This window comes from Triticum aestivum, chromosome 6B, assembly GCF_018294505.1.
Source record: "Triticum aestivum cultivar Chinese Spring chromosome 6B, IWGSC CS RefSeq v2.1, whole genome shotgun sequence".
Classification (NCBI taxonomy): domain Eukaryota; kingdom Viridiplantae; phylum Streptophyta; class Magnoliopsida; order Poales; family Poaceae; genus Triticum; species Triticum aestivum.
The window spans coordinates 667,234,334-667,258,574 of NC_057810.1; the positions used below are offsets into that span (position 1 = coordinate 667,234,334).

At 44.0% G+C, this 24,241-nt stretch overlaps 1 long non-coding RNA gene across 1 annotated transcript; it reads left to right on the plus strand.

Annotated features, from left to right (window-relative positions):
• The first annotated feature begins 2,715 nt into the window (after positions 1-2,715).
• Positions 2,716-12,727, plus strand: LOC123134778 (uncharacterized). Its single transcript, XR_006465731.1, has 5 exons — positions 2,716-2,881; positions 2,967-3,224; positions 4,208-4,322; positions 10,825-10,925; positions 11,513-12,727. It is a non-coding gene; the product is annotated as an uncharacterized lncRNA (long non-coding RNA).
• Positions 12,728-24,241: the final 11,514 nt, after the last annotated feature.

Sequence of the window (24,241 nt, forward strand, 5' to 3'; positions counted from 1 at the left end):
TTGTACTAATATTGTACTAAAGTTAGTGCAAAGTCGAGTCACTTAATCTGGGACGGAGGGAGTAGTAGGTAATGGATTGTTTAATCATGTTGTAATATGGTACTGTTGTTTAGTTATGCAATGAAGCAATTTAAATATATGCAAAATTTCAAGTTTGAAATATGGAAAATTGAAGGACAAGGAATGGGGCGGGAAAATGAGTTTTGAGGATCGGCCGGAGATGCTCTTAGCCTATTAGTAGCCCACGTCCTTCCTGTTGTGGGATCATGTTCGCTGTCAGCATGCTGATTCATCATGACAGAGGCAACGTCATCACGTACACATACACTTAATTTTGTTGTTCAATCACTATCCATCCCGAATTGCAGCCAATTAGTATACCACCACACACGGGTCAATCCCTCAGCCAGCCAGCACCATTAACAACACGGCACACTGGCAAAGGATAAGGTGCGATCACCACCGTCGCACATAACCTGTACTACTACGTACGGATCAAATTAATAGATTGATGTTGTATGCATCAATCGATCGGGGCAGTAAGGGTACGAGGAAGACGCACAGGTACAGGTGTAGCATCTTCCTTCCACCAAATCCATCCGAACCAACGACTACCGCACCCGCCAGCTCGTAATGCAATTTTTAATGCTTAAAGAAGCCTTATGTACTGCCTAACCTCTTTCTTATCCTGTACTAGTACTTTGGAGATTTCACTACGACAAAGTCCCGGGAGAAATTTCGCCGCTTTCTGGTATGTCGTAAGAGCTCGGAAATATCATGGTAATTAGGCTTTCATTTCCTTTGTTTTACAATTCCAACTAATTCAACGCTAACTTTTTCGGTAATAATACTACTATTAGAGCATCTCTAGTAGACCCCTTATATCACGGACCCTTATACTGCATTTACAGTTCGCGAAAACGGGTTGTACGGGCTGGCACATGTGAATGATTCTGTGACAGTTTTAGTTGTGATGAACTAAAGAAGGGTGTCATTTTCTTCAGAAGACATGCTAGTTTCTTCCTAAGAAGGTAATTTCCGTTGAAAACTTGCCATCATTTTATATCTTCTTAAAACTAAAACTGCCATCAAAGAGGGTTCGCTTGCCGCCATTTTCCTAATGAACGTCAGCTGGCTAACATTACCGTAATTTTGTTAGAGTCGCCTCTCCGTCTCTCATTTAGCCCTCCTGTCCTTATCACCTTATCTAAGCTAGCACGGTCTCTTGGACTCTTGGTCGACATGGATAACGCCCATTCTATGATTCCATCCATGATCGTTGCTCATTAGAAAGATTTTAATCTGCCCGCGAATCAATTATGCACGGCAGAACATGGCCTAATTCTCCATCATTTCTGCAGTACGACACGTACGGTACGTAGCGGTCGTCTTTCCACACAAGTGGTTTGAGTAGTCGCGGTAGCTCTGACGTGCCGGCAACATGCATGGAGAACCATTTTGTTTCTAGAAAAGGAGGAAGACCCCCGGCCTCTGCATCTGGATGATGCATATAGTCATTTTATTAATTATTAATACACGACCTTACAAAGTCATATAACAGTAAGGCTAAAGCCACCGTCTAAGCAACATCCGTCGCTATTTCTATCCAGTTGATGAAGGGGTGCTGATAGTCTGGGTCTAATATCAAACAAGCCTCGTAGCCGAACCTAACATCTAAGACCTGATGTCTCAACCAGGACGCCTGCCGGGTATGAGCACCCACCAGTCCGGATGCATGGAGAACTGGGGATGGTTCCGGCCCTTTGTCTCCCATCGTGCGCACAAAATGGCTAGAAAGTAAACAAACCCGATCAAACTCAGCCTTGCTAATTAAATGTGAGTGTGATACGGATCAGAAAAGCTGACTGCAGGTGTGTGGTTGCACTTGCACACGGCCTGATCTTTCTGAAGAAAAATGGCAGGGACAGAATGGCCATTTTGAATATCCAGCTGGCCCCGCGAAAAAGAGAGAGCATCCAGCTAGGTTTTTTCGTATGGAATCCAGCTAGGGAATTAGTGTGTGCCTAACTGCAATTTATATGTGGTTAGGGATAAGATAACCAAACAAGAAAGCAAATAAAAATGTGGAATATGCTGGTAGTTGCCTTCTGCGCAAGATAAGCAAATTATAGTGACTAGTAAAATGCCCGTGCGTTGCAACGGGTTACCAAAACTATGACGTTCCAATCAAGCAATTGAGAACATATAATGTATAGCCCACCTTATTAATCCAAAATCAAATAAAATTAAGCGCTAGTTACAGTTATAGGAATATAACACATTTAGTTGATGGATTAAATGCGAGAAGCTTAGAAACCACAATTTATTCTAAAAATCTTAGTTTAAATTTAGCAATTGAAACTTCCGTTATTCATCATAGAGATACAAACTGTGACTTTGTTTTTGTTTGGAATTTTCACTTCAGACACAACAATATAGAATACTACTTATATATATATGCATCTATGAAATTTTTGTAGAGTTTTGAGCACCAAAAAAATTTAGATTTATGCTAATCCTGAGAAGCTTAGAAGGAGTAGAGAAGAAAGAGATATTCCAACCATTTTTTTATTTTTATTTTCTTTGAACCCCTCCTTTTGCCACTGACCAGTGGGTCCGTCAATCCAGCACTCCAGCAGCGTCAGCTACTCCCTGCCCGGCTGTCTCTTCATCTTTTCTCCTCATCCACTCCTCACTCTTCCGGTCTCCCCCCTGGATCCCCTTTCTTGTCAAACTCGCCGGGGACGCCGCCGCTTGCCGTTGCAACGCCAGCCATTGGCACCGGCGGGATCCGCCAGCCGTCGGTCCGGATCGACGCTCACGCCTCCGGCTCCGACATGCACGCCCGTTGAACGCCGTCGTGAACCACCTCGCTTCTCTGGTGCGCTCTTGCTCGTAGGTAGTTTCCTAGCTCGATTGTAGCTCTTGCCGTCCCTTTAATGGTGATTCCTAGCGCCGGCGTGCAGGTACGTCTTGAACCAAGGTCGCCTTTCTCGGTTCCGTCGGCCGCTGTTGCGACGCCGCCGCGGTCATCCTCCTCCCCGAGCAGCTCTAGGGGCCGTGACGGGCTCCGCGTCGTCGCGTCTCCTCTGGACCACGAACTCGAAGCCGTGGGTCCCTCCTACTTCTTCCTCGACCGCTGACCGCCATTGACGCCGTCCGAAACTTGCTGCCGTCCGTCCTCTCGCCTCCCTGCTCCGTCCGACCCTGCCAGGAACAGCAAGGTGAGGAGCCATCTCTTCCTGCTACTGCTGCTGTCCGCTGTTGGCTTGCTTTGCCGCTTGCTGTTGTTGCGCTGCTGGATGGTTGCTTTGCTGCTTGATGCTGCCGGTTGTTTTGCTTGCCGCTGCTGCTTGCTTTTGTTGCTTGCTGTTGCTGGCCTTGAGCTACCGGTAAATGAGAGAAAGAAAGGAAGTTTTACATTTGTAGAGGGATATGGTCGTATTTAGATACACCTAGAAATGGCCATGTTTCACTACCGTTTAATTTTGTTCGTCGTACTGTCAGACTAAGGCTAGTCTTTCCTGTGCATAAAAGTTTCAGAAAAATGCACAACCTGCTGAAATTGGAAAATCCATAAAAAAATCATTCCAGTTTCTGTTTTGAGTAGTACTGATATGGAGTTGGCTGGTTTAAATTGTACTGTAGCAACGGAAAATATGAACATAGTCAATATTATTACTTGGATAGCTCAAGGGTGGATGTTTCTAATCCTGTACATGGCACCTTGGACACATTCTGCAATGAATTTTGAGGCCTGAAATTGATGTTTAAGAAAGTGTTAGAATTTAAGGACACCTGCATGCTAAATCTATCACAAAGCTACAGAAAAAAGTAGATGAACAGATTATATTCTTTTTGTTCATATAGAAGTATCTACTAGCTTGAAAGACTCATCCTGTAATAGTATAGATAGTACAGATACGAGGACTTCACTGATGGCAAACTCAGCTCAAATTTGGGTTGTTCATAAATCATCAGATACATAGTTCCTTATCCATGTATTTCTAACAAGAGATTCTATGCAACTGAAGTTTAAGTCAGTATTTTTATTGGTATATGATATTAGTTTTACCATATTAAAAAGCATATGCCTTAGAAAGAAATATGAAACCTTAGTATTTTTGTTCTTCTTTACCAAGTCACTGTCCAAGCATCTTCCTCCAGCATATGTTGGAAACTTCACGCTGACTCATGTTATTTCCAGCTTAAACAGGTGCATCTTTGACCAAGTATAGGACGGGCAAATGTCGCGGAAGGAATACTGATGGTTTTTGAAGACTGACTATGCTCCCTCGAGTACTGCGCAGCAACAAACTCAGGTCAGTGTGCATTAATATCTACAATAGTTATGTGGTTGTAATGCAGAACTGAACATATTTTACCTTGACATGATATAATTTGATCCAGTGACTTCATGTGCTAAGGACTTCTTTGTAGACTATGTTCTTCGTGGTTATTAATAAGGGCTCAGATCTTTTTCGCTTCTTTGAATTCTTGCTTTCGTCCTTGCCCTTGCCCTTACCATTGTCATTGTCCTTGATGGCGAGAATCTTAATGTTCCTCTTCGCGGTGGCTCTAGACAAAGCGACGTAAAGCTGACCGTGAGAGAAAATCGGGTCCGGTAGGTAAACCCCGACAATGGGGATGGTTTGCCCTTGCGCCTTGTTGATTGTCATGGCAAAGCTGAGCCTAATAGGGAACTGCTTCCTCTTGAACTTGAAAGGGAATATATCGTCATCGGATGGGCAGAGAGGTATCCGAGGAAGGAACACCCTCCTACCAGCATGTTGTCCTAGCACGATTTCTGCGTCGATGGCGTTCCTTTGGAAACCCCGGACCACAAGCCTTGTGTCGTTACACAACCCATTAGCTGGATCAATATTTCTCAACAGTATAACCGGGCAATTTATCTTTAGTTTGAGCGCATGCGGAGGCAGGCCATTGGGAGTCAGGTTGTTGAGGAACTCGGGGGCATAGTAGCCATGTGGATCATCCTCTGCACTATCAAAACTGTGGTAGATCTTCTCTTCGCCCTGGAAGCGCTCTATCATGCGCGTGTTTATCTTATCAACGTTGTCATTCTTTGTGGAGAGGATCGCTCGAGATGTCATGTAATTTGGATCGGCCATGTTGTCATCTAGAGCAGGAAATACATGGTCGATTAGCTTCTCTAGGTCAACGCCATCTACTGTTGGCGGCACACAAATATCTTCGGGGAGCCTTATGTGGCCTTCCTTGTCGGTTTCCTCGGTGCCATTGCCTACCCTTAGCAAGTAATCTGCGAACCACGGGTCGTTATGCGCCCTCATGTTGGTGACGAGCCTTAGCTGGCGCATGCCCTTCCAAAGGTATGAACTCCGCAGGGTTGAATCGATTATCTGACCCCGTGACCCCTTCCTAACGACCGGAAGCACCTGCCTGAAGTCCCCACCGAACACGACAGTTTTTCCCCCGAAAGGTCGGTCCCGTCGTCCCATGATGTCCCGCATGCTATTGTCCAGTGCCTCAACCGCTTGCCGCCTCGTCATCGTGGCCTCGTCCCATAGGATGAGTGAAGCCATGCGCAGGAGCTTGGCTGTCCCACTTTGCTTGGTGAAGCTGCACGACGCCCCATCTTCAATGCTGAGTGGGATCTTGAACCTCGAGTGGGCTGTCCTTCCTCCAGGCATGATGGAAGCTGCGACGCCAGATGTCGCCGTAGCCACCGCGATCTTGCCCTCGCCTCGAATCTTTGCGAGTAGTGCCTTGTATAGGAAGGTCTTCCCGGTGCCTCCCGGGCCATCGACAAAGAATACACCCCCATCACCGGCATCGACTGTTGCCAGTATCTCGTCGTATGCAAGTCTCTGCTCGGGGTTTAGCGAGGACGCTAAAGCAGTGTCGTTCGCGTCAACCTCGATTGTGGACTCCTCGGTGACTTCTCTAGCCTCACCTCCAGTAGTGTCACAGGTCTCGTCGATGTTCGGAAGAGGGAACAATGCTATGTCTTTGCCCATGGACTGTAGCATGCCCCTGATGTCAAGCAACACCATCTGCTCCACTGCCTTTGAGCACATGTGTGATCGGCGGTAGTCATCAGACATCGCCTCTAGGTGCCTATGCCATAGACCGCGCATGTCACCTGGCTCGCAGAATACCAAGATTGTTGCAAAGAGCCTCCTGAGTGAGGCTGGCATCGCGAACTCTGTTGACTCTGTAAGACACTCGTCAAGCGTGTTGTCGGCCTCAATGAGGCCCAATCTCTCGGCAGCCTCACGGAAGCTATCACATAGCACACCGTCCACGGTCCGCAGGTCCTCAAAAGATGTCTTTCCTGGCACGTGGTTGAGCAGCACCCGCAGAAAGTACCGCTCCCCCTCGGCCGGATGGGCTGACACGATTCGACCAACTTGGTGCCGCTTTTCTCTCGGCCTCCAGTACTTCTGTCTCTGCCATGTGAAACTTCCCGGGAAGTCCTTGTAAAGGATATCCCGAGCCCACTCGTGCTTCTGATTAGCGAGGAAATACTCCGTCAGCATTGACTTAGATGCATTATCACGGGCGACGACATCGGTCAGGTCCTCTTGCGCTTTGAACGTGACACTATGCATATTAGGGAGATGAAGCGACAACTGTAGGACCGATGGGGAACTCTCAGAAAGGTTGAAGCCGAATATCCTCCACATCGCCTCCGGTGGAGTAACCCATCTCGCATCAATGTACCTTTTAATCTCATCTACAACCCCGTTGCTGTCAGGCTGGTCGATGCTGATTGAAGCTCGATCGTGGCCCTTGTATACGTATTTGTAAAGGTACTTGACGGCCTTGATGCTGGAGCATACCTCAACATTAATGTGACAGTTGAACATCCGCAACAGATAAGGGTTGTAAGGCACCACCCACCTGTTATCTAGCAGATGACGGCGGACCTTAGCACAACGGCCATCATCCCGTCGTCGATAAACCGGGTATGAATCCTTACCTTGTAAGGTGTTCTGGTTGAACGGCCGTGGGTACTTGCACTTGCACTTCAAGTCTTGCATGCACACATTTTTGGGATTTAGATTACCGCATGGGCCGTGCATCATATGCTTCACGACCATGGCATAGAGCTCTGGATACTTATGCTTGTCCGGGAGCTCTGCAGATATGACGCGGTCATACTGCTCTGGCACCACAAGTTTATAATTTGAATTCATGATCAACAGGAAGTGCGCATGGGGGAGGCCCCTCTTCTGAAACTCGACGACATACACATGCGCTACCACAACACCTAGGATGTGCTTCTTGAACAACATCTCTTTCATGGTTTCCAGCTTGGCCCTGAACACGCGTGCGACAAGATCTGGTCGGTCTTGGGGAGTCTGGCCTGGAAGCAGCTCATTCAGTATCTCCTCCCAGCTAGGGTTGCATGTCATAGTCAAAAAGATGTCAGGCTTCCCATACGTCTGCACCAATGCCATGGCGTCCATATGCCTCCGCTTCATGTCTCGGTTGCACCCCTGATGTGTCCCTGGGAGCACGATCCTCTTGCCAACAGCGCTCGCTCGCATCTCCCCAACTGCGATGCTATCCACAAGGCCTTGGTATAGATCGGCACGTATCTGTGGCTGGTGGTCCCTGATCCACTTCAGCCTACAACCCTCAATCTTGATGAACATGTCGACGCCCCATTGCTGGAACAAGCGTGCTCCGTGAAGTATGGGGTTGAATATTGCAGGGCGTGTTTGTAGCCGGTAACAGTAGTAGTCCCTAACAGAGACACACAACCGACTGTTCCCCTCTATGGAAAGATGTGAAAGAAGAAGGTTAGGTACCATATGGGAAGGATAGACAATGTTATTTTTCGCATATAAGCATACCAAATAGGCGAACCTGAATCGTTATCGCGGTTTCCTCTTGGTTGTTGTGCAAGTTCCCAAGGGACATTGTGCTTAGGGATATTTGGATGCCAACCAAGCTCCCCCCTTGGGAAAAAGAGGGGATACGACAGCGGGTCATAGCAACCTTCTGTAGCATGTATACTATGCTTCTCGTTGTTGTCCCCATAGAGTGTAATGCTGCGGTTGAACCTGTTTGCTAGATCGCTTCCCTCGACCCAAATCGCAGCCACCTCAGATGACACCGGTCTGTTATATCTCCGTTGGTCTAGCTTCTGGTCAATGTTGAGGTCTATCCGGTACTCCTCGAGGTTTTCCTTGTGGGCACCCAAACTCCTAAACTGCTGGGAGTAGGGGTTTTCCCTGAGGATGTCCACTAACTTGCTGACAACACTCTGGTCCAATTGCTTGGTGGCCTCCTTGCGATGGCTTAAGTTTGGGTCGTCGTCATAGAAGTACAACTGCAGATGATCAGGACGAGATGTTGGACCGAACGAGTGCACCTTGTGGTACATAGTGCCATGTGCCCGAAACGTGTACACTCCCGACTTCATGTTTGTGTAGTTGTTGTCTAGGTTGACACCAAGGGTAGTGAAGGAGAAGTGCCCGTTGAAGAACCGAATGCTCTCCCGGAAATGCCGAGAGTCTCCATCCGCGCTAGACCATAACCTCATCAGCTCTGGGATAGGCTCCGGTTCAGCCAGCTTAATCTCCCCGTTCCGACAGCAGAAGCCGTCAGTCTCGTACTGGAACTTCTTGGCCTTGCAATGGTCGCAGTTCGCCGCGTGCTTCAGGATGTGCGTGCTGGCTGGGATGTTCGAGTACACATAGTCGTAAGGATCAAGCTCGATAGATCCCGTGTTGGAGTCTACAGGCTCATCGATGTCAATGTTATCAGCGTCGGATCCTGCAAGCATTGTCGAGACATAACATGTCACGATAGGATGCAGAACATAAATCAATAGTATAGAGGGACGAGCACGAAAGGCGCCTGGGAGTACCTTGATCGGCAAATAGGTAGTACTCATCATCCATGAGGTCACCGGAAAGTCCATTGTCATCCATGATGCCGCTAAGGAAGGTGTCCATTTCAGCTGCAACATTGTTGAGCTGGTAAGTAATGGTTTAGTGTGAGTGGTCACTGGGAGGGGAGTAAAAGATGAGAGGGTTACCATCGGTCCCAATGGTGTAAGACGGCATGCTCGATGGAGGGGACGAAGCCGGTGAAGCAGCTCCTGTGGGCGGTGTTTCTGAGCTTGTTGCTGCTCTGTTCACATGTAAGGTACTTGGGTGTGGAGACCTCTGCTTAGCTGCAAAGCTTGCATTACGACGCTCTAGCAACGCTGACCCCTCACCTTCTGCTAAGCTTTTCGTGTGCGCTCTTCGTTTTGCGGCACCCCCTTGAATGTTCTTTACCACCATACCTCGTTTGTGAGCTCGCTCGCGAGCCCTACGCCGTGCTCTGGTCTCCTGTTTCTGCTCATGGGCTTGATTCTGGTTGTCGTGTATTCCCTGATCATTGGTTTGTTGCGAGGCATTTATGAGTTCGCCGGGAGCCTCATTATTGTCCAGGGTACGACTAAGGTACTCGCCTGCATGGTTGAGGAGCTGGTAAATACTGGTCCAACGCACATGGACATAACAAGTAGAGTAAAGATGGGAGGATTACCATCTGATTCGAAGCTGTAACCAGCCTTACTCGCTAACTGGGGGGAAGGAGTTGAAGCGGCGGGGTCTCTGGCATGAGTGGTCGACATCAGGTTGGGCGTAGCTAAAGTAGCTGCATCTGGGCGCGGCATTGCGATGGATTCAGCGCAAGGGATGTTGCGCCTAGCCGCGAGTATTGCGTTGCGTTGAGTTAGCATCTTCTGTTTCTCCTTGGGTGGTATGTTTTGCACACGTGCTCTTCGGCGGGCATTTGTCTCTTGCTTCTCCTCGACCGGCATATTTTGGTAGGACGCCCTTCTGCAGCTATTCCTCTCTTGCTTGTCCTCGACCATCATTTTTTGGTAGTCCGCCCTTCTAAGGGTGTTACTTTTTTGCTTCTCCTCTGGTGTCATCCGTTGCCTGGCTTCTCTTTGACATGCATTCCTCTCCTCGTATGTTTTCTTCTTCCTAGCTGCTCTGCGGTGTGCATTGATTTTCTCCTTCTCTTCAGGTGTTAATCTATCCCGCCGTGCTATGTATTGTTCTCGCCTTTTCTGTTTTTTATCTGATGTAATGATTGCATTTGAAGCAATGTGTTCAGGATCAGTGTGTGAGGTGTTGAGTCGAACCGCTATATCTGAACCAATATTATGCTGAATGCCGCTCTGTGTTCCTTGAAGTGATACACGTTGATCATAGTAAGTGGCTTCACGAGAGTGACTTCCTGAAGAACCATTTTGTGGACCACTTAGGTTAACAAATGTATAAATGCAAGCTGAAATATTTTCATGTGTAAGGTCGATACCGATTGACGTTTGCACATGTTGTACTGGCTGAAAGGCTGTTAGATTGCCGGCTATGGGAACCATCATAGCCACATGTGTGCGCACATTGTCATCATCATCGGAAGACGAAACACTGTAGTTAGTGGTGTCCGTTTGTTCGCGTATGAAGAAACCAGATGGTGGCCGGGGTGTATTGGTGGGTTGTGATCTTGGTCTCCTCTCATAATCAACAACTGATAAAAATGAAGGTAGGCTAAGCTCTGAAAGCTTATTGAAGACCTTATGTCGAGACATGTGAGTGGCATGCACATACCTCTTTTCCCTTTATCATACAGATGCCCTCTGTCTTGTGACATCTCTATGTCCTATAGAAGCTTTATGTTCTTATTACCTGCATTATTTTGCATTAGAAAAATGATTAGATGCTTACTGTAATGGATGCTTAAGTACGGGAACAAAATGCAAGTAAGTTACTGAAACAATATCATGTGTTCGTGACACTTTCTCCAATAAGCACTCTTCTTTTTCAGATGAAGTTAACGAAGGAGAAAAGGAAAGAGAACACTCATCCATACATGAAAAACTGGATATGGAGCTGCAAGATCTGAAAAAAGGATTTCAGCAAAAGGAGGTACTATTTTTATTTTCTTATGATTGTAATTGTTCATATAGGAATTTACAAGTTGTGTGGCTGGACCTCGACTCTTTGTTCACATGTACCGAATAATCTTCATTCCGCCATCCATTTTATGTTGCCCCTCATTCCCCTCTTTTGATTACACAATTCAGTAGAAACTCTTTTTTTGGTGTATCTTACCAAACTGACCTAATAATTTCAAGCCAAGGACTGTACTGTGCACTCACATATGTACTAAAAATTGTAGATTCAGAAAATGGGAACAAAATACACTTGTGGTATGAGAATTTGAACCGAGAGTTATGTATAAAAATTTCTTCCTTTTACTTGTGGTTACCATTAGAGCCATTGCTTCATTGCCACAAGTGGAGGTAATACATGCCTCTCTATGTCAATCGGGAAAACGCAAATGGTTAGGCTAGTCTGCATGTTTATATACTTGAACCTAGCTTGTTGTATTTTGATTGTTTTTTCCACAAGCTGTGAGCTGCAATGTTGATCATGTTAGTTGGCAGCCGTTTAGGATGGAAGTAACATAATTTATATTACATCATAAATTCCGGTCTGGTGCTGCATTTCAGGTTCAACTTGAGGTGTAGGTGTTGCCATTCTCTCGTAGCGGAGCGAAGAGCACAACCCTGACTGCACAACCCCTTCAAGGATCACTGGTGAATTTGTTCAAGTTTATTTATCTTCTGGGTCATGTTCATTTTTTATCACAGTAGGATTCCGAGCCTGAGGGTATCGTGAGTGTGAGCATTTATAATGGAGTTGCACAATTATCTATCTTCAGAAGTGGAAATATTAGTTATGTGGTCATGAAAATAACTAATGATACCCATGTTTTAGAATAAATCATGACGACAAATATATTACCTTGAAATTTGAGTATGAGTCGCCTCGAATACCTATCTCAACACACTCATGACCAAGTGTGGCGTACACATTGCGAATTACATGATGTTTTGTTCAATACTCTATGTCAGCAAATTATATGATGTATTGATCACTATCCCGATGTCAAAGTTTGTTCTCTATGTCTCAGCTTGTATTGGGCACCAAATACAGATTGGGGGAATAAGTTGTTTGCATTGGGTGTACTTGCTGGAAAGACATCTGAACTTGCCTATTCATCCTTGATTATGAAACATATTAATTCCCAGAATTTAATGGGCGTATTCTTCATTGAAATTTATGATTTTCAGGTAGCTGGTACATAGCTTAAAATCCTGCATCGCTTAAGTATCTTTGTAATGTAGGTAATTTGCTCAGACATCATGAATGCATGAATGCATTTTGTTTTTGTAGGAACCAGCTGAGGATGGTAAACCTAGGGAACTGTGAAGATGGTGGCAGGAGGATGTACCTGCGGCGTCCGGAGATGGGTGCAGCAACAGCCGGCCTGCGGAGGTGGCTGGTTCTGGCGGCCCTGTCGAGCAACACCATGAGACGGGAGCAGAGGTGCTGGTTCCGGCGGCAGCAGAGGCTGCAGCATGAGACGGGAGCAGAGGTTGCTGGTTCCGGCGGCAGCGGAGGCTGCAGCTCGCACATCTGCTGTGAGAGCGATGTGGCCGGACTGGTTCCGGCGGATGTGGCCGGACGGCGACTATACGTCCAGCGAGAGGAGGAACTGGCGTTTCTGGCGACGTGCGTTCAAGGCTCGATAGAGCTCTCACACTTGTTTTTCTGTTTGGTTTGGCTCGAACGTTTTTTTCTTTGGTTTGGGCATGTACGTCTTTTTTGGTCAATGCATGTAGTGGACGTGGTTCGTGGATTGAGTCGCAACTGTTTCTCTTCGGCTGGTGCGTGATCGTGGGCTGAGTTGGCGATGGATGTCGTTTATGGGCCGTGTTAATTAGCGACGGGATGCGGTCGAGGGGTGGTGGGATTGGTCGAACCATCACGACGACTGCAGATTGCGCTTTAATAGTAGAGATTAAGATTCACTAGTAGCACTACGTCGTCGCAGCAAACACATTCGTTCAGCCCCATACTTCTTCTTCCTCCTACATTAAAAAACGAGTGAATTGCAAAAAACATAGACACTTCAGGCTAGGTTTGCAGGAACCACACATTTACGGAATTGTACCAAAAAGCACTAATTTTTTTCATAATTTTTTGCAAAAAACACTGGTTGTCGGCTTTGGACGTTTTAATGACGATTATGACAGATGGGCTCCGCAAATGATGACGTGGCATAACTGTTCAAGCCAGACGGCGTTAGATGCGGTCTTTTTTCAAAAAACTCGTCCCCTCCCTACCAAAATCTTCCTCTCCTCCCTTTCAAAAAAAAATCTTCCTCTCCTCCCTAAAAATCTTACCTCCCTGTAGCAGCAGCAGCAGCGCCGCCCGCGTTTGCCGGGCCGCGAGCAGCAACAGCCGGCCAGGCCATGAGCAGCAGTAGCGACGGGCGCGCACGGGAGCGAGCAGCCGTCGCGCCGGCCGCGACGGACACGCACGGGAGCAGCCACCGCGCCGGCCGCGACAGGTGCGCGAGCAGCGGCGGGAGTGAGCAGCGCCGACCGCGCACGGGCGCGAGCAGCAGCGGCGGCGGCGGCGGCGGCCATGCTACAGGGCGGGGGCAGTGGAGGCCGATCCAGTGGCCATGCTACAGCCTCTGGTGGCCGGATCCGGTGCTGGGCGGGGGCGGTGAGGCCGATGTGCTTGGATCCGGTGCGGAGCACGGCGGAGGGCGGCCTGGTGATGGAAGGGTAGCGCCCGGAGGCCATGGGGACGCCGGCGGCTCGGCGAGAGAGGGGCTTGGTGTTGACCACGGGGAGTTTTTTTATTTTTTGAAGAAGTGAGGGGGTTTTGGGTAAAATTTATCTATAACGACGTCTGGCTTGAACAGTTATGCCACGTCATCATTTGCGAAGCCCATCTGTCATAATCGTCATTAAAACGCCCAAAACCGACAACTAGTGTTTTTTGCAAAAAATTATGAAAAAAATTAGTGCTTTTTTGGCACAATTCCGTAAATGTGCGGTTCCTGCAAACCTAGCCTGAAGTGTCGATGTTTTTTGCAATTCATTCATTAAAAAACAATTTTTTTCTCAGTACGTCCTTGGCGCCTGATGCATTGTGGAATTATAAAAGTCATAAGGCGGCCCAAGATCGATGTTAGAGATAAGATTGTCGATCCGCTCGCAGCGAGCTGAAGCTAGTAGCCCATGCTGATGATGCCTTGCCAACTTGATTTGATAACTAAAACAGGCAAATAAGCATAACCGTACCATACTTCATGGCGTGTTTGGTGCACAAGGTTAATCTGCGTGAAGTGTCAACTGTGCTAATTGGCAAAGCAAAAATGGCGCCGAAGTTTCCTCGAGTAAAAGGCTTGATGCGTGCGAGTGCTGACATTCGATCGAACGTACGTACGACGCGGTCTGAATTATCCACGACCGGAAACTAAAGGCGCCTAACGATCTGCTCATCAGAAGATCGAATAGCTAGAATTTGTACTACTGCCTACCTAGTGCCTACTGCCTACCAGGAGGCGATCGATGGGGTCAAACCCATCCGATCACGGCAAAGATCGACCGATCTTCTTGGCATGAAAACGAAGATCCGCCCGAAAGCAAAAGCAGCTACGGTGGCGTTTGGTTCAATGGCAAGGTTGGATTGGCTAAGGGTGCCCCTGTCCACCTGGTTATGGATAGCCATCTTTGCATGTTTGGTTGGAAGGATAGATAATGGTCGGGATAGCCAATTTTATGTTTGCTTGAAAGGATGATAGGTGGATGAATTGTTGTGATTACCTCTCAGGTCAGAATACCCCCAATATATTCCCCTCGAAGAAAGAGAGAATACCCAAATATATGCAGATTTTTTATCGTGACTATCCTTTCTACTCGCCGGGTATTAGCACGGAGGCTAGCTTTCACTGTCCAAACAATTCAACGAAATCACCAAACTCACTAATCAGATTTGGTGTGACCGTGCTGCCTATTCCTCTGTTTGTCTCTTGTCTCGGTTCTAATCACCAAGATCACTAATCAGATTTGGTCCAAAACAGCCAATGCGCCGCCGCTCTTTCTTGTCGTGATCAAAGGTGAGAGAGGGCGGTGGTCTCCGTTCGCGAGGTGAGGTAAACAAAAGAAAACGATCCGGGGGATACGGGAGGTAAGCTGAAGAAGAACGAGCGCGGGTGGCTGCCCTCGTCCGCCAGTTTTTCACGGCTCTCGATAGCCAAGTTTTGGAGCGAATATTCGTTATACCTGGTTATCCCCAGCCATCTCGTCCTCTCTTCCAAACGTGTGGCATCCTTAAAAAATCAGGTTATTCCTATCCCATCCAGGAATAGCCTGAGAACCAAACGCCACCTACACCTATATCCACTATCCACTAGCGAACAGCAGCACTGGGATGTGGATCACAGGGAGAGCTGTTGAGTCATTAATATCCTCTGACAGTCGGCAACATCCAACTCAAATTAATTAAAAAGTCTTCATGGTATAACAAACAAAAATTATGGATGTCCACGGCGCGCATAGGATGCGTGCGACCAATCATTCGACCACGACGATGGCACTACAATTCCATAGCAATGCTTGCGTATGCCTAGCTAACTAGCTAGCCGGATCATCTTCTTTTCTTCGTGTTTAGCCTGAGCGAGCGATCCGCGAGAGAAGAAGATGGCACCGTCATACTCGTTTCAGTGCTGCTGTTTTCGATCGCGAGGTTATCTCCAGATCGACTTTCGTTTCAGTGTACATAGCGCGTACAGTGCTTGCAAATAATCGAGACACGCACGCATGGCGCTGACTAGCGACAGCCCACGGCGGGCGAGAAGGTTGACAAACGCGACGCGGCCCGTGCCAGTGCCAGCCAGGTACTCTACTACTGGTAACAAGCAGCCAGCTAGGTTAGCATCCACACGGGGCCGGCCCTCTCGGCGCGCTTAGAGTGGATAGCGGCAGCGCGTTCTACTCCCTCCGTCCTATGATATAAAATTTTATATTATAGGACGGAGGGAGTATCTGTCAGGGTCAACCGGAGCGTGCACCTATTAGATAATAACGAGAAATAAACGAGACAGAGAGACACCGATTTTTATGTGGAAACCCTTGCGGGAGAAAACCACGGACGCACGAAGGCGCAATCATTATGAGGAGGAGTATTACAAGCACGAGACGACAGACCGTCTGAGATGCGACTACATGGGGTATATATGAGGGCAATACATGAGAGTCCTTGGAGGACAAGTAAACGAGTTGTACTCGCACGCGTCGACGTCAACGCAAAGGCCCACACCGTATGTACTATGTCTAGTTCAATACGGTACTAGAATTTAGATCATAATTTAACAATCTCCACCTTGATCCAAATTCCCTCCAGTAGTCGAAGAAAGTGAATAACTCCATCCAAATCAGCATAAACACCTTGTGCGTCAAAGTTCATAGGACTAATGAGAAATACCAACTAAGCCTGAGCAAAGCTCAAACTTATTGGTCGGAACTGGCTTTGTCATCATATCAGCAGGATTATCATGAGTACTTATCTTGCATACCTTCAAATCATCTTGTTTGTTACCTTTCCTCTTTTCCTTATTCTGCAACTTGAAACACTCAGAGATGTCATGCCCGTCTCTCTTGCAATACCTGCAATACTTCTTGTCTCTGGATTGCGACCGGCCCCTGTAGTCGTTTTTACTTTTGCCTCTATTTCCATTATTGGAGTTCTTCTTCTTTGTCCTGCCATGAACAGATAATCCCTCGGTTTGGGATGAACTCGAACCATCATGAGGCACCATTAATTTCATCTTCTCCTTAGAGTTCAAAGCTTCATAAACTTCATTAAGCGTGAGAGTATCAAGACTGTATAATATGGTGTCTCGAAAATTGGAAAATATTTAACTTGATAAGTTGTGACCAACAGAATTATCAAATAATTTTCTAATCATCCCCAAACCAGGATGGCTAAGGCTATCAAGCCTAATATTTAATTCATTAATACTTAGAAAATCATTGTGTACGCAACAATATTGAGTACGAATTGAAACATACATACAAAATTATCGAATACTGTATCCAATGGATATGATATTGGACGTTTTACTACATGTAGTAGTACAAGTATATGCTAATAATATGTTGGGATAATTAAGAGATCACCTGAGGTCTCTGATATGTGCAAATGAGTTTATCCTCCAGTTTCTGCATTAGATTGTGGTCCTCCTTCTGATGAAGATTCTGAGAACAATCCTTTACCAGAATCTGGTTGTTATTTGCAAATTTTCAAGTTTATCCCATTGAACTTATTGGCCTTTTAATAACTTTGCGATGTGGTTCGACCATATGTTTGAGGGTTTGGTAATCATAGGTACAATAGTTATATAACCACACATTTGGCAAACTTGAGAGTTGTCTTTTGATCATTTGAAAATGACAGATTCTTATTAAGAGATAATTCTATCTTTGGTTGTCTATGAGCCTCCACTTTACTTCGAATTCCTCATGGTTCTCTTTTGTGACCACTAACTTGCATAGTATTCTCGGTACGAGCAAGAATTTCAAATAATGTTATAGTACCCGTTGGGTGAATCTGATGATTTTAAGAAATTTCATGTTTCTTCATCATAAAAATGGTAGTACCATCATAAGAGGATGTAAAGTGTGTTAAGAGCATATGAAAATATTTGATCACGAGATCTAATTTTGAAGTTGTTTAAGTGACAGAATTGTGAGCTGCAATAGACTTGAAGTCTTGAAAAACGAATGGGTAATCATTCGCGATGTGCTCAAGGCATCATGTTTATGTTAAGGGAAATATTTAGGGTGAATAAAAAGTCATCCATTTTGTACTTAGTATGAGAACTAAGTGAAGTTGGGACACATAAAATGCATATGAGTGTAGCAACTTTAGAGTCACCGCCAAAAATATAGACGTTGCATGTTAGACATTTGTTAGTCACTGTGAAAGTATAACCATAATGTGATGTGGACATTGCAAAAGTGTTGAGACACTCAATCATTGTCATAATTATGGGATCCATCTTGATGGATGGACAACACTATAATTATAAATAGTGACATAGGCTTCAACGCCATGTATTTTACCAATGTAATAGACGGTAATCACTGGTATATGCAAATATTTGCATAGTTTGTTGTGACATATTCAAGCAAAATGAGGCTTGACTAGTTTATATTAGCACAAAAATACCATTTCAGCATATAACAAGTGTGCAAGAACAATATTTACTATGAGAGTAAATCGTTTTAGTGAACAACAACAAATGCTTCAGAGGAGCCAATTTTAGAACAACTGATGCTTTATAACCATATGTGTAGGCCTCAATTTATATAGGATAACACTTTGAAGATAATCACCAATATGGTGTAGATCCCGCAGTAATAGAAAACATAATCTGACTTTTGTTAGTCGATGTTCATAATTCTATTACCTTATGTTATGCTAAATTTATGAAATCACTTTGAAGGTAATCATCTGTCAAAGTGACATGATGTAGACCTTGCAATAATAGTGGATAGTCTGCAAAATTTTGCAGTAGATGCCAGTATTACCTTATGATATCTTGAGGTAGTCACATCAAATATTAATATTTGGAAGAGCACTTCGAAGGTAGTCATCTAGTTCAAATGACAAGATGTAGACCTCACAGTAGTGATGGATAATCTGCAAATGATACAGTAGATCCACCAATACCTTGTGATTCACAAATAAAATTTGGGCTAGTCATATTAAGTATGACACTATAATTCTTAAGATTTGCAAGGAAAATTATTTCTGTGCATACAGTTGTTGTCCTAAGATCGCATGTCACTGGGAATGTTTGCGGTGAAAACATAGATGATGCCTTAAATATACGCAAAACATTCTTTTGCATTATTATTATTGTGGTAATACATATAGATGCAAAATTTTAAAAACTACATATTTATGTAATATATGAAGACATGAGGCTTCAAATAATATTTTGCATGATCTAAATGATACGTAATTATATTTGTAATGCAATTTGGAAGATATAAGAGTCTAGCCTGAGGGCTTAAACATGCATAATTAAAACCAGATGGTTAAATTGGTTAAAACAATAAAGTCTGAGGGCTAAACTGCAATTTCCAAATGGCCTGATTGTCCAATGTCGTAAGCCAAAGGGCTATACTGCAAGGTTTTCTTAACATGGGGACTAAAACAGAAATTATGTCTATATGCAGGATTGGTAATACCCAAATATATGCAGGATTACTATAGCATCGGAGACTGAATAAGCCTGATGGCTCAAGAGATAAATAAGGACATTTCTGTTAATAATAAAACAGAAAAAACAAACAAACTGCAAACCTGCTGAAGGGAAAAGTTTTTTCCCCAATGCTTATCTTGTGCGTGAGTGTGTGTTGGCGTTGGAAAAACACCGCCGTTGTTCCTGCCAAGAGGACGCCTTGCCGACACGATCTGTATGCCTGTTGTGTTCTCGTGTAGTCACTCCGCGGGAGGCTGTGTCTCGGGTGCGAGTCGGAAGACGCCGGGCGCCGAGCTACTATCTGCGCATCGCCATGTTGGGGCCGAGGGCCGCCGCGCGGGCTGGGTGCCGCCTCTATGCCAGTGGGCTGAAGGGAAGAGCACCGCGACGGTCGAGCGTGTGAGACGCGCCGTGCCGCCATGTTGTCGCTCGACGGCCTGAGCGCCTGATGGCGCCTTGCCTCCTGACGGATCGACGGGGACATGTCTTGCTGTGCTACCAGGGAGCATGGATCCTTGTTCATGTAGTCGGCATTGCGCAGACGCGTCTTGAAGATGTAGGTGTGATCCTGAGTGGCCGCTACTACTATCTTCTTCATGTGCTCCTTCTTGCGGTTGACGGGTGGTAATCGAATCCTTACTTCCAGCCAAAATATCCTTCTTGCAAATTGATGCATGCGGACAAGGTATTGTATATTATTAGTATATTTGTTTAATCTAAGCAAGAACAAACAATCAATGCATGAAATCATGATTGATCGGGATCAATTCTTCCTATGCACGACGCATGCATCCACGACAGCTTGTGATCCTCGGCAGCGAGCGGATGATAATTGCTCTTCTCTTCGACTCTTCGTAGGATGGCTTCGCCAACCAGCGGAACGGTGCCGTAGTCTTCACAATGAAGCGCAGTTCATTTTCTTGCTTCTCTGGTCATGGACGAATTTGTTTCTTCGGCCGATTGCTTTTCTCTTCCACTTTGTGTGTTTCGCGTGAGTGCATATGCGTACAGGATGAACAATCCATTGTTAGATCACTGTTTGACCACAAGAAAACATGATCTAATAGGCAAAGATTAAAATAGGGAAACACTTAGTTTTCCTGATCAAGGCCTTTAATCTTTGGATCGTTGGGGATCAACAAGATCTGTTCTTCATCCTCTGCAATGATGTTCTGCTCTTCTCTTGTCCGGCCAAATCGCTCGATGGGAGAGCAAAGTGCATGATAACGTGTTTTGAGTGAAAAGTAAAGAACGAGAGAGTTTGAATGAAAGATGATCCATCAGTCTTTATTGATGATAGAAGTGGGGTATTTATACCCAAGCAGAAGTACACATGGTGCTTGGCGGTCAAGTAAACACATAGTTACTTGAGAGCCAAGGAATTACATAGTTGCCTTGAGAACCAAGGAAGTACATGGTTGCTTGAGAACCAAGCAACCTATCTAACAATTAACTTAATTCTAATTAGCTTAATTAATAAGCAACTATTCTATTCTTAACACTCCCCCTTGTACAACGCCTCTTCTTTGGTGCATCCATCATCTTGACAAATTCTTTGAATAATCTTGAATGTCTCCTCCAAAAACCCTGTGGGAAAAATATGAGGAGAATAGTGCAGATATGTTGCTAAAACTCCTTTAAACCCAGTAGGAAAAATAATAAGGAGAAAAATGATGCAACATATAATGATTATTGTCTCTTGTTAACTCATATGAGAAAAACCTTTGAAGAAGGAGAAAAATCATTGATGAGTTTAGAGAACAATTAATATGTCTTGAGGACTTCCTTTAAAAACCCCGATAGGGAAAATAGAAAGTATGACGTATTATCTTTGATAAGATATTGCCTCATTAAAAACCATTATGAGAAACTTTGATAGAAAACTCATAAGGGAAAAGAGTGCGATATGATATGCCATTGAAAACTCCTTTAAAAACCCAGTGGGAAAAAATATAAGGAGAAAGTTTATGACATATAAGGGCACTTGTGTTTATATTGTCTCGTTAAAAACCTTTTATGAGAAACCATTAGGGAAAAACTCATGAAGGGAAAAAGAGTACAACATATGCAATCTTACAATTATTAACATGTTATAGTTTTGGAGATTACTCCCCCTGAAGTTTGCAAATCTAGAGGATGTGTCATACCAATTCCATTGACATGACCATGGCATTGTGAATAATCTGTAGGATTTTCACAATATTTTGTTTGCAAATTGTTTCCTCACTTTCTGTAATTCGTAAGGATAAGTGATTTCAAGCAATGTGCTTTATGATATTGCTCTTCATATAACCTGTAGGTATTGAGTAACACAAGTGGTAGAATCTTGATAAAATCAAGTTATGTGATTCTGATGAATTTCAACCACATGATTTCGAGTGTGGTTAATCATTCTACTGAGCCATGCATATTTTGCAATGCTTTTAAAGAATGATAAGTGGAAATAGTCGTTAAAGTATATTTAGATGACTTTCATGAGAAGACTATTATAGTGAATTTAGTCATTGATATGGCATTGTTGGGATCAAATAAGGAGCCAATATCATTACATCATATTACGGTCATATTTTTATTTTCCTGATAGAATTGTCCAAGATTTATTGTGAGCTTGAGATATAAGCTAATATTTCTTATATCAACCATATACCTTTTGTTAGGGGTTGCACTCTGAACAAAGATAGCAAATATAGTGTCAGGCCTGACGAAGTTTGCAATGATATGAGTGCATTGACATTAGTGAGATATAGAACTTCAGGTCCTGATATCACTTCATTATCACCCCTAGGTATGAATGGATTTGTACCCTATCAGGGGTACTATGACCATATTACATGTCTTTTATTGGTATGATATATCCACATTGAACTTCTCGTACATGTCTTGGATATATGTAGACTGGTATGTATTCTTGAGAGAATGCTCAAGTTGTAAGCTAAATTTGGTTAAATCCAAATTTCCCGTCTAGAGATGATTATGTGTATGTTTAGGTCTTGTATAGACATTGATGATGAGGTCATCAATATACACTGAGGTGATGAAAGGATATCAAATTTGGGATTCCTTTATTAAACACATAAACAATCATCATTATTCGAGTAATCCTTTTGAAGAAGGAACTCATTTAGTCGGTAGTACCATATGATTTTCGACTATTTCAAGTCATAGAGTGACTTATGAAGTTTTACACAAAACTTGTTGCGATTTTCTTTTGGATTTGGAAGTATAAGCCCTTCAGAGACTTCAATAGAGACTTCCAAAATAAGTGACTCATATGAGTATGTAGCCACTTCATCCATCAACTGCATGGATAATATTATTATTTTTATTGCCAATGATATTTAGTATCGAAACATAATTCCACTCATACCAAGAGGGTATGTTACATCGTAATCGATGTCGGGTCTCTGCGTGAACCCTTTTGCTACAAGTCTCGCTTTCTCACCACCTCATTGACTTTGTCTATGAATGAGAAGTTTTTTGTATTCCGTGTGGAAGATACTTATGAGGAGTAGGTATTACTGCGGTAAATACCACTCGTTTGTAGAGCGAGTGCTATTCTTAATTACTTGCTTCCTTTTATGTGAACCAATATGAGTGCAAGAGGCACTCTACCATGGATTTTGGTTCAGGGCCCAAAAGGTTTTAGCAATTTGAGAAGAAATATATGTCGACAAATGTAGTCTTTAGTTTATATGATTCTGATGGAGTCATTGAAGTTTGTGGATAAAATATTTATTCCTTTTTAACTCTTTGTGATTTCCTATAACAAATGGAGTCAAGGTGTTTCGATGTCCCGACACCAAAACATTTGTGCACATTTATGTCGGGCTTTGGATGATGAGCATCCAGTGAGGTGTCCTTCAACTTGATGTTGAACTACATTTACTGGTTGAGGATTTGATTTCCTCTGTTTCCGCGGAAGCATATGAGAAATTGTATCTCGTCTTGTCAGATTTTCTCCCCCTCTTGCTCTCATTTGGGAAGAAGAGTGGTTTATCAGGTACCTCCACTCTTTCTAACATTTTACTGCAGGAATATAGAATTTAGTAACACCTTGTTATCAGTAAATGTATGTGGCAGATTTGCAATGTGTTGCAAATATATGATTCTCTAAACTTCTAGTTTAGATTCTTTGAGTACGTGGATATAAGGATTGAATGTCAATAACATTTCTAATTTTTTTTTCGACATTCCTTGTGGTACTTATCTCCCCCTAATGCCGAAAAATATCCTTATTGCTGATGCAATCAGCATACGGGCTATGAATAATTTTGATTGACGGATAAATTGTTATTCCTCACATAGATCCCTAATTTTCTGTGAGGGCCCATTGATGTATGCCGGAGTGGTGATATCGATATGTAACCGAATTATCGCAAATGGGAAATACTTTGTAGATTTCCACGTGATTACTACAAGGGGAAAGTAGTATGATATGCAGTTGGTATGATTTAGATCATACTTACGGTGTGTAAGGCCGTATGTGTCCAGCAAGAGGCTGGTAAATTTACAATTCTTTAAAAGTGGTCATGTAATTCATTTAACTCTCTTTGATAAGAAATTTAGCTAAACCATTCTGAGCATGTACATAAAGTACTTCATGCAAAAAAATGCTCATTGAATGAGTTCAACAACATTGTTCATTTGAATGGGTTTATAGATCCTGTTTTCAGGAGAATTTGCTCTTACTTTGATAAGTTGAGCAAAAAAATTTTTAGTAAGATCATGCATGGTTGTGTGTGATAAGAGACACACTTAAAACATTTTTATGAATGTGTATATGAGTACCATGAAGTATCTAAATTACCCCAGATAATGGTTAAGCAATCCAGACATATCTTTTGAATGTGTTCAAGGAAGAATAAGTGTCCTGCTTAGAATTTTAAGGTGAGAGTGCCTTAAAAACGTATTTCCCCTATGGCACATGCGGTGCACATAAAATCTGATGATTTGGGAAAATATGTAACTTGATAAGTTGTGACCAACAGAATTGTCAAATAATTTTCTAATCATCCCAAACCAGGATGGCTAAGGCTATCAAGCCTAATATTTAATTCATTAATACTTAGAAAATCATTGTGTACGCAACAATATTGAGTACGAA